Source organism: Bos grunniens, chromosome 1 (assembly GCF_055505025.1).
Source record: "Bos grunniens cultivar Pamir isolate PY7600 chromosome 1, Bosgru_T2T1.0, whole genome shotgun sequence".
NCBI classification, from domain to species: Eukaryota; Metazoa; Chordata; class Mammalia; order Artiodactyla; family Bovidae; genus Bos; species Bos grunniens.
Window position 1 is genome coordinate 74,738,320 of NC_141165.1, and position 11,759 is coordinate 74,750,078.

The 11,759-nt window shown below is 52.8% G+C and overlaps 1 long non-coding RNA gene across 1 annotated transcript; it reads right to left on the bottom strand.

Annotated features, from left to right (window-relative positions):
- Nucleotides 1-576: 576 nt before the first annotated feature.
- Nucleotides 577-2,354, bottom strand: LOC147379667 (uncharacterized). The gene is made up of 4 exons (XR_015169030.1): nt 2,213-2,354; nt 1,758-1,878; nt 1,019-1,122; nt 577-779 (listed from the first exon to the last, which is right to left on the bottom strand). It is a non-coding gene; the product is annotated as an uncharacterized LOC147379667 (long non-coding RNA).
- Between the last annotated feature and the right edge of the window lie 9,405 nt (nt 2,355-11,759).

The following is an 11,759-nucleotide window of genomic DNA, read 5'->3' on the forward strand; positions in this document are numbered from 1 at the left end:
ACTGCAACTCAGAGGGGCAGCAAGGACCCCCAAATCATCAGGTCACAGAGCCCGGAACAGACTGGGCGTGAGCCCCATCCAGGTGCATCCAGTACCCACTTGGCCTCCTCTGTGGAGACCCACGGTTGGGAGTGACACATGCTACTTCCCAGTCACTCAGGATGGAAACTATAGCTGCGGGTTGTCCCCAGGCAGCATCACAGTATGCGGAGTGTGGTGTTTGCTGAGGCTGATGTTAACTACATTCCACAATGATCTCCCAAAGGAGAGAGGGAGCCCCTGCTTCTGGGCCACAGGGCTGCAGGGCCTGCGGAGTCCTCAGGAGCTGCCATTCTGTCCCCAGGGCCGGACAGAGCCAAGCTGCTCAGCCCCACTCCAAGTAGCCAGAGTCAGGTCGGCCTGCTCAGCTCCCTTGCAAAACTGGCCTCCAGTCTCTTCAGCACATTCCCAGATGACAACTTCAGGACTAGATTCCCCAAACCAAAATTAGGACATGGGCTTGCTCAAAGGATTCTTTCCATGGCTGAATGTATTTATTTGAGTGTTCTTATTGCAGAATAAAAATGAACTCCACCAGAGGTTTAATGAATCATTTTAATTGGAAGGCACATAAATATGTGCAAACAGGGCATCTTGGGCACATTAATGATGTCAAGAGAAGTCTACTCCTCAACAGCTGAGGCAGTGAAGTCTTAGGCCCAAGGGTAGAAGTGGAGAGATGGAAGGGATGACTGTGGGCAGAAGTTCCTTGCTTTGAACAAATTCTTCCAAACTAGCAGCTTTTCAACAAATTTTAAAGGGGATGAAAAGAGATGATGATTAGTGAAACTGGAATGAAAAGATGTAAATGGATGCAGTGTGAGCAAATCCAGGGATCAGAGAGCAGGTGATCAAAGGGGTGGCATTGTCATTTTACTCATCAACTGCACCCCCTACCCAGCTCCCCACTCCCCACCCCCCACCGCACACACAACTTGCCAGCCAAGCAGCTCCTGTTCCAGCCCCACTGCAGACTCACCTGTGTGATCACCCACGCCAGGCTGGCCTCCGCACTAGGGGGAGACTAGGTTCCCATCCCCTCATGGACAGTTTCCGTCTACCTTCAAAGTTGCCTGCAACCTACTGGACAGAGGGAGAGGGCCGGGGGAAGGAATGGAGGGAGGGGTGGGTGGCCCAGGGCGTGCAGCAATGTTATCCTGATGGAGTTTCCACTGGTCCAGAATAAGGTTGGAATCCCCTGTAGGTCTGCTCACACTTGTCTTAGGGGACATACAGCTCATCCCCCCAGATTGCCCCAGGCACAAGGCTCTCTGAGAAAATAACATGCCTGGGTAGGCAAGGCCTGCATCCTGCTTCTGTGGTAAAGGAGCGACCATGGGAGGAGCCCCTTGAGGGACAGCTTGTCACCTGTGCCCAGGGAACGACGTGGGGCCCTGGGCGCAAATCCTTGTTCTGCATCTTACTATGTGGCCTTGGTCAAGGGAATGAGTGTCAGTTTCCTCATCTGTAATCTGGACCTCACGGCCTCTCTTATAGGCCTGATCAAATACACAGAGCACCTATTTCATTGTCTGGTGCACAGTAGGCCACTGATAAATGGTAACTGTTAGTGCCTTTACAACACACAAAAGTATAAGGGATACCGACGTTCATAATAATAATAGTAATTATCCCCTTCTTCTCATCCCCCCAGGCAGAAGGAAGCAAGGAGAGAGGCCCTTTCAGCCCCAAAGCCTGATTGATCAGGGACCACTCACATTGCTGTTAGGGAGACTGGCTCTGCCAAATCTACGTTGCCTTTCTTCTTACATAAATCTGTTCAGGCCCAGGGTCCTGGCGAGACCCTGTTCTTAGCTGGATAGGACACTCTCTCATACTCTGTAACAGTCAAGACCAACATCAGGGGTGTCTCACCCTCTTGCCACTCCTTGTGGAACCCCAGGAAGCTCCATCTCCAGCTCTCACAGCCCTTGCTTGTGAACCCCCTCATCCCTCCCCTGCTTGCTCAGGTGGCTTATTGACACTGCATGTCACAATGGCCTCAGTGCTCGGCGTGACCCTAGAGGAGATGGAGATGCAGAGAGACACCCTGCTTCCTGCCCACTCTCCTCCCTGTCTCCACATGTGCCAGGCTAGGTGGCCGGTACCCCCACTCTGTGGATGTCCTCAGCCTTGCCTAGCCTTGCAGCCGGGTCCCCATCCCTCGCCTCACCTCCTGCAGCCTATGGCGGTGGGAGGCGAGGGGGAGATCTTAATTTCTCCCGCTTCTAATCGGCATGGCTGGGAGAACCAGCAGGCAAGAGCAGGATGAGGTGAAAGGCCATGGGCCTAGTCTACAAGCCACCCAGTCACCAGAGCCCAGTGCAGCAGACAAATTATCTCTGTTGTTCCTGGGAAATCTGTAAGTACTTACCTGTGTTGTTAGCATCTGGGCCGCAGGCTGGCAGTTCAGGTGAATAGGCCGCGGCTGCCCTGTGCCGGGCTGCCTGTGATCAAAACCAAAGTGGCCGCCAGGGTGCTCTCAGGTGAAGACAATGTCAGACTCAATTGGGGCCTCACCTGGCAAGGTGACCCCTGGAGCCGGCGCACGTTGGGGCCACGGGAGCTCTGAAATGCAAGTAGAGTGGGAGGCTGGAATAGCCCAGCCTTTTCCACAGACTGCCTGGCACTCTGAATCTGGGGCAGATGCAGGCCCTGAGGCCTGGCCCACTGAGGCAAAGGCCCTGGGCCCCGGGATCTGCATTTTTATGTAGCTTCCCAGGTGACTGATGCAGAAAGGTTGGATGTTCTTCAAGATCCCCTCGGTCCATGGAGTGCTTAATAGTGATAAGTATCATTTACAGAATGCCTACTGGGTACCACGGCTTTCTGAATGAATACATGATTTCATTTACATTCTCATACCTGTGAGAACCCTATGAATGTACCCTAGTTACAGAGAGAATAACTGACTTGCCCAGTCACATGGGGCCAGGGATGAGAGTCAAACTGAGTTGGCCTGTCTCCAAGCTCTGTTCTGGGCCCCTCCCCAGAGTTATTTCCCACTTGAAGCTACTTGTTCCATGCAATGTGGGGGTTAAGTGGCATCGCCATGACATTGCACATGGAGTGACAGCTCCTTCTGCCAGCAGGGATGGCAAGGGTACAATGCAGGAAGCCTTGAGGTGTCTTGTACCTGCCTGATGGGGGAAGCTGTTCTCGGCTTCCTGCTCAAAGCAGGGAATAATACTCAGTTCCCTTTATCCCACTGGGGCAGAAGGTGACGCCCCAGTGTGGAGCAGGAGGGACAGGCCAGAACAAGCAGACATATGGCGCCGGGCACAGGATGCAGAGCGGAGGACCAGCATGGTGCCCGTGGAGGGAGGCCCTCCCCGGAGACAGCAGACCTTGCCTGATCAGAGAGAAGAGGCAGCTGTCCTTGATACAACCGACAGAAGTTGCACTTAAATGGACTCTGAGTGTATGTATCTTGGAAACTAATGGTCAAGGCAAAACTCTGGTGTAGCCAGTGTGGTACTGGGGAGGGGCAGTGACAAACAGTTGGGGTGAGAAGCAGCAAAGTTGGGATGGACAGTGAACGAAGATGTTGATTCTAGCCTGGAGAGCAGCAGAGACTGGGTTTTCATCAGTTCCTCGGTGAAGAGGAAATTGGAAATTAATATCAAAATCCCGCTGAGTAGCGTCCATAGTTTCCATATGCAATCATGCTTGGCTTAGCTAGGTAGTAAAATGTTTATGATTTTCTTTCCAAGGTTGAGTTTAGTCATTTTCAATGAACCATTTCGTTGGCTTCATAAAGTTCTGAATTAAAGAACCCCTCTAGGTGATGTGCTAGATGGATGGGTACCTGTGCCACATGGACCCTCCCTGCTGTTAAAGTCAAGGTCTGGGGCTCAAACAGCTGCCGGGACTGGGCTGGGGTGCCACATGCCACGTGAAGTGCCAGCCTGACAAGGAATGCACCGTTAGTCTGTTCTGAGCACCTCTCATGGCATTTGGGATTCATATACAGAAATTCAGATTAGATGTCCCGCTCCCCCAACACGTACTTTTGGTAAACTGAGGCATCGCTGCCCTGCCAACTGCCAGCTAGGGTGGAGGTGAATGGGCGTAAGCATTGTGATAAGGCGAATACCAGTGCTGGTCCTTCCTGCCCCTTCCTAGGCAGGGCGAGGAGTGCCGCAGTCTCTTACCGCACCCCCCACCCAACCCAGCCTGATCTTTAGTTCACTCCACACGGAAACCTGGAGACATTTAAAGACCAACATGCAGGATTCCCTTAACATCTGCTGGGAGCTGGAGGCAACAAGGGCAGCAGGGCAGGCTGAGGGCCTATGGATCCCATCATCTGTCTACACACACTCACACAGACACACATATACAGACACACACTCACACAAACACACTCACACAGACACACACATTCAGATGTGCAGACACAGACACACTCACAGAGACACAGACACACACTCAGACACACAGACACACTCATATAGACACCCACACAGACACACAGAGAAACACTCACATAGACACACACTCACACAGATGCATTCTGGCACACATATATACATGCTCACTCACAGACATATTCGTTCACAGACTCATAAACAGACCATACATACAGCCAAAAGTAGACCATACACACTTATACCCAGAGACACACATTCTAACACACACTGTCATATGCAGACATACAGCTGCACAGACACTAATGTGTGACACACCTTTACATGCAATGCACAGACTCCACAGCCTCAGACACACCCCTGTACGCACACATGATCCCTCTGCAGTTGTACCTCTGAAGGGAGAGGGCCTGGTGGCCCCAGGGAGAGTGAGGCCTCGTGCCAAGCCCTCTGCAGCCCCACCCAGGCCACTAAGGTGCGGCCTGACGATGACCGCACACTTGGGCCCAGCGCCCCCCGCCCCCACCGCCTGTCTGGGCTTCTCTCCCACACATCAGCAGCCTCTCTCACCACAGTATGTCCCCCCTACAACCTCTAACACACACACACACGCACACTCTCTCTCTCTCTCAAGCACATGGAACGTAGTCTCCCCTGGTCTCTCCTCTCTCCCTCACCGCCTCACTGTCACACAGGGCTGCTCTGTCTCCAGCCTCTCCCCATCACATCCACGCCATTCTCCTGTCAGCTCCCCCTGACCCCCCACCCCAGCTTCGGTCTTTGTCTCATGCATAAATACACACAGCCCCATGCAGACACGCTGTATCTGTCTGTCTGTCTCCCGCACACCCGGAACAACTTGAGCGATGGCAAGTGGGAGAGGGTGTCAGGCCTGATGGAAGCTGTTATTCTTAGCCCTGTCACTGAAGCCTTCCACCGCGACCCCCCCAACTCAGTCCCTGCCCTGCCCGTCACCCTCCCCTCGAGACAGAGCCGAACCTGAGGCCCAGCTAATCCCCCATCTGTGGAGAGGGCGGGGCGGCAGTAGGGGATTGCAGCCCAATACTGAAAAGGAGCAGAAAATGGGATTTATTTTTGCTGCACCCCCCCACCCGACTCTGCCTCCAGCTGCTCAGAGAGCAGTTGTGTGAGGGACCTGGTGGAAGGGAGGGAATTTGCATTTGAAAATACTTGTTGGTTGGCCTGAAACATTTGGCGCCATTGCTGATCCAGTTCGGGGTGTGTGTGTGTGTCTCTGTGTGTGTGTAGGGTGCAGGCACAGTAGGAGGTGTGGGTGAGAAGACACCAAGGAAGCAGGACTCATGAGGGAACACCAGGCAGTGTCTCTCCTGAGTCATTTCTTCCCCCTTTCTTGCTTTGGGGGCGGCAACCAGCCATAAATAGATGAGACCCAGCTCAGCTTCTGCTTAACCCCAGGGCTGCCGGCTCTGGGCCTTTAGGCCTTCACACCTGCCAAGAGCTGGGGGGAGGGCGTCCTACCCCTAGGAGGTCCCACAGACACACCCGCAACGTTTGGTCTTATCCTCTAAATGTCTCCTTCTTCCCTTGTGTTTCCGAAGCTGGAAACTTCAGAGGTCACACTACTTCTTCCTTTTCTGGATGGTGGGCAGAAGGTGCTGCCCCGCACCCACCGAGCATCCTCTGGTGCCCACCGTCGCACCGCAGCCCTGACTGGCCTGTCCTACGCTCTTGCCAGGTCTTTGCTGGTCTCCTAACCCTCAGTCTCCTCTTCTGCCAGTCCATCCTCCAAACAGCTGCTGGTGATTTAATAAAAAGTAAAAATCAATAAGCTCTGACGACGTCACTCTCCTGCTCCCAGCCCTTCCCTGGCAGCCCACAGGAGGGGCAGAGAGTCCGAGGATGGCACAGCAGGCCCCTTGCACCATCCATCACACCGTCTGGAGCCAGCTCCTCCCCAGTATGCGGGCCAGCCCGTGCCTTCTGTCTCGGCACACGCTGGTTCCTCAGCCCGTGGAGACTTGTCCCTCCTCATCACCTTGGGTGAATGAGAATCCAACTCGGATGTCATCATCTGCTTTGAAAATATCTGTCTCCCCTCACCTACCATCACATGGCTAGCTTTCATCTTCTCTCTCTCCCCAGCACTTACACAAGCCTTAATTTTAGCCCTTAAACCATTGCCCCTCAAGGTCCCTTAATTATTTCTCCCTCGAGGCCTTTGCCAGTTCAGGTCCTTTCATCTGAGCGTCGTCTCGTGCCCTCTCCATCTGCAGCCTCACCTCTCCCTTCCTTTGGGATTTTCCATCCTGTGGCCTATGGTTGGTCCCAGACTTTTCTGCCCCGTGTTGTCCACACTGCTTTCCACGTGTGGGTGTGGGGTCACCCTGCTGGCCTGTGAGCTCCTGCAGGGTGTGGGGTAGAGTTCCTGCCAGGGGGCCCCGGGGAGCTCTGAGTGGTGCTGGGCTCACAGTTAGCACTCAAGGACTGTTTGAGTCTGGGAGAAAAGTGGGGGGTGGGAAGATGGGGAAAGGGTCTCAGCAGGTGCTGGGTGAGTGTTGGCTGCATCCCCCTGGAACTCTGGCTCAGGAGCAGGGCTGGGGACACGAGGCAAGGCCTGTGCTCTCCTGGCAGCCGTGGGCAGAGCCTGTCCCCAGCAGTGGTGTCGGAGGCAGGGGCCACTGGGTAGTCTCCGGCTCTGACACTGGCCTGTGAGCATGCAGGAGAGAGAGGTTCAGAGCAGGAAGGGCTGAGAGAGCCGCAGGAGAGAACCAGAGACAGACACTGAGAGGCCTCTGGGAGTGAGAGAGAGACACAGCGATAGAAGAGGGACAGAGAGGCAGACACCACAAGAGAGGCAGACAGATTCTAATAGAGAAATGGGGTCATAGAAAGAGAGTCAGAGACAGACAAACAGAGAGACAAAAAGGGAGGGAGGCAGAGAGGACAGGAAGCGGGTAGGGGGCAAATATCAGGAGAAAGACTCAATTGTGAGTCTAAGATACCTGAGGGAAGGGCCATTAATACATGCACTCAGGAGCAAGGAGGAAGCCAGGAGGCCCCCTGAAGAGACAGGCAAGACTCAAGCCTGATTCTGGGAGGGGCCAGGGCAGGCCTGCGTTAAGGGTGGTAGGAGGAGGTCAGGGCCTGTCTGCTGGGCTCCTCTTCTTGGCTGTGAGCCGGGGGTGGAGGGACAGCCAGAAAGTAGGCTGGGTGGAAGGGCTCTGCGGGGTCAGGGGAGAGCCTGGGTCAGGCCTCGGTCACTTCAGGATCCAGAGCTGATCCCCAGGAGCCCCAGGAGAGGGGCCCCAAACCAGAGAACGACAGATGGCCTCTAGAAGGGTCCAGAGAGGCTTCACGAGCTGTCAGCTCAGCAGGGAGAGGAGCCCCTCAGAGCCCCTCACTGGGACGATGCCCTGAATCTGTGCCCAAACCCTAGGCGGGTTTTCCAGGGCCTTGGCAACCCTTTCCATCATTCCACCACCCAACAATGAGAGCCCACTGAAAGTCCTTCCTGCTGTCTAATTCAGATACCTCCTATTGCAACTGCAGCCCACTCAACTCCTTAGGAGGTTAAAAAAAAAAAAAACCTCCACCGAAATCTGAAATGCCACAGAGGGCTCAGACAAAGACCCCTTTCTGTAAGTTCCACCCCCTCCTACACCTCTCCCCCTCCCCACTCCCTTCCTTACTGCAGGCTAAATTGGCAGTGGAGAGGTTTTGAGTCAACAAATGCAGTGGGCTGGGGAAGGGAGCCCTGAAGGGGATTCCTGTCTGGGAGACATTTGCTGACAGCAGTTACTGTGACAACAAGGAAGGCCGGCCACAGACCCACGGGCAGCCCTGCTGGCCTGCGGCTGCCCCGCCCCACCCAGCTCCCCTCCTTCTGGCCCCTGTGTTCCCTTACTTGGTCCTTCGTTCTGTCTTTACTCAGCAGACTTTGGACACCCACTGTGTGGCCAAGCCCTGCTTGGCAATTTTGTATTTACTATCTCATTCAGCCTTCACAATAATTCAGTAAGTTACCTACTGTTCTCCTTTAACCAAGTAGAAAGCTGAAACCCAGTACATGGATGTTAGTTGCCCAAGGTCGTGCAGATGGTAGAGCTGGGATTGGAATCTAAGTCTGTCTGGATTCCCACATCAGCGTGTGGGCCTCAGGCCAGTGTCAAGAAACTGGGGGCCAATCAGTGAGCTCTTTGAAGGCTGAGACTTCACAGTCCTTAGCTCTTCGTCCCTAGCACTGTGTCCAAAGCCTGCACACAGTAGGTGCTTGGGACCTGCTTGTGGCAAGCCGGTAGCCAATATGCATGCTCAGTCGTGTATGATTCTTTGCCACCCCATGGACTGTTGCTCACCAGGCTCCTCTATCCACGGGATTCTCCAGGCAAGAACACTGGAGTGGATTGACTTGCCCTGCTCCAAGGACTCTTCCTGGCCCAGGGATGAAACCTGCATCTCCTGCGCTGCAGGTGGGTTCTTGACCCACTGAGCCATCATCGCCAAGAACATTAGCTTACTGAGGGGAGGCTGGGAGTCAGAGAAGGTGGGGGCCCCAGAGGACAGCACCTTTCTACCTGAAAGCAGCTGTGCCTGGACTTGGCTATGCACACACTCAAGGGCGGTTATAGAGTGGCTCCCGTGCACCAGACAATGTGCTAGAACGTCTGAGCACAAAGATTTAAAACGTACACTTGTACTTTGCCCTACAGAACGTCTTTGTTTGGCTGGAGACAGACGCATAAACAGATGGGGTTAGCAGTGCTGTAGAAATCGGTGCTAAGTGCTGTGGTATTCCAGGTACAGCGTGGACCTAACTGTGAAAAGAAAAACAATAAAGCTTTTGTAAGACAATGTAGAAAAATAGCTCCATGATCTCAGGGTAGGGCAGTTTTTTTAAACAATACACAAAAAATAACACCAACCATAAAGGAAAAGATTAATAAATTTGAGTATGTTAAAATCCAGAAGACTTGTCCTTCCAAAGACATCATTGAGAGGGTAAAAAGGGGGACTTCCTTGATGGTCCAGTGGTTAAGACTGCATTTCCATGGCAGGTGGCATGGGTTTAAGCCCTGGTGGGGGAACTAAGATCCCACATGCAAGTAAGATCCTACATGCTGCAGAAAAAAAAAAAAAAAAGGTGAAAAGGAAAGTCAGAGTGGGAAAAAGATTGCAGCACGTGCAACCAAGAAGGGCTTCGTCTCTCGACTATGTGAAGAACTCCTATAAATGAGTGTGCAACCCAACGGACAAATTGAACCAAAGAGCTGAACACTTGGAAATCCAAATGGCCAAAATATGTGACAACGTGCACGATCTGATTAGTAACCAAGGAAACTCCTCATGAGACTTCACTACAGTACTCAAAAAGATTAGCAACAATATAAAAATCTGATACAAATAGGTGTTATACAGAGTAAAGTAAGTTAGAAAGAGAAAAATCAATTTCACATATTAATGCACATATATGGAATATAGAAAAATGATACTGATGAACCTATTTGTAGGGCAGGAATAGAGATGCAGACATAGAGAACAGACTCTGGACACAGCGGGGGAAGAAGAGGGTGGGACGAATTGAGAGAGTAACATTGATGTATATACACTGCTACTACGCTAAGTCGCTTCAGTCGTGTCCTACCATGTGTAAAACACAGCCAGTGGGAAGCTGCTGTATAGGTAAAGGGAGCTCAAACCAGTGTTCTCTGACAACACAGATGGGTGGGATGGAGTAGGGGGTGGAGAGAGAGGATCAAGAGGGGGGTGACATATGTATATCCAAGACTGATTCAAGGTGTTATATGGCAGAAGCCAACACAATATTGTTTAGCAATTATCCTCCAATTAAAAAATTAAAAAAAAAAGTGTTGGTGAAGATGTGAAACAGGAGTTCTCAGATACATCTTTGGAAGCAGCCCATCAGTAGTCATGTCAAAGATATGCACACCCCAAGAGTGGATTCATGGACAGGAATGTTCATGGCAGGCATTGGTCATGAAGACCAGAACCAACAGAACCAAACCAGAACCAACAGATAGTGTAGACTGGGCAAACTGAGTGCAGGGGAAGAGCGCCAAGAGCACAGTGAGTTCTTCCTGAGGGGCTGGGCCATCTGGGAGGTGATCTCTGATTTAGCTTCTGGAGGATGAAGTTTCCCAGCCAAGGAGAAAGGAGGAAGGGCATTCTAGACATAAAGATCAGCAGATGCACTGGCAGGGGGAAATAAGCAGCTCCCAGGTGGGAGGGGGTGTCAGGGAGAAAAGCAGAAAGGAGAGAGAGAGAGCAGAGAGTGGCTGGGACTTGTAGAGCTGAGGCCTTTGAAGGAAGTCTGGCTTAAATACAAAAGTAGAAGAGAGTCAGGAGCTGGGAGCAGTGAGACAGAAATGGAGACCAGTTAGAGCCAATTGCAAATGACAGTAAGGACTAGAAATAAGAGAGCATCTGAGGGATGGAAGGGATAGGGTAGACTTGGGAACCGTCTCAGAGACAGAACAGAGGATCTGGCGGTGGGGGTGGAGATGGGAGCTGCAGGGAGCTGAGGAGACTTCCAGGTCTCTGGCTTAAGTGGATGGTGACACTAACTGAACATCCAGAGACTGAGGGAGAGTTTGCGGGGAGGAACTAAGAGGCCCAGTTGGGGACATGCTGCTTTGGTGTTGCCTATGGGACGGACAGACAAACATCCAGGACATCAGGACAGGTGGGGACAAAGAGCCACAGGTATCAGAGTTATTGGAACAAGAAGCTATCGGTTAGATGAGAACGTGTGGGGTGTAGAAGCAGGGCAAGACTGAAAGAAGTCGTCGATGGAGCCCTGGGGACCTAACGGACACACTGGGCAGAGAAGAGGTAAGTGAAAGGAAAGAGGAGGGCCGATTAGAAACTTAAGAGAGGGCTTCGGTGCCACTGCGTCTGGGAGGAAGCTCACAGGGACTGGGTGGTCTGCGGAATGAAGACTGGGTATTGGAAATAGGCAGGGTTGGGTCTGTGATAAGCAGGGAGGCGGAGTAGAGGGAAGTTGGGGGCGTTCTGGTCTGAGGATCTCTGTTTTCTCTGTCAGTTATACATGAGGGACGGGGCAGGCCGGAAGCTGAAAGGGTGGCAAAGGTTTAGAATGGGAGCTGACCACCAGGGGCCTGGTGGCCCGAGGGCCAGGCTGACGTCAGGGACCATAAATCCGGAGTGGCACTAGGCTGCACGGTTGGGTGATTTTCCTATGCCTTCTTGTAGCCTGGGAATCCTGATGGGGAAAGCAGATGACTGGAATCCTCCAGGGCTGGGAAAGGCAAGGCGAGGGGGTGTGGGAATCCAGTATGCCAGCGAGAATGAATGATGTGGCCAATCCCGGCCAGGTCGATGGGGGAGGAA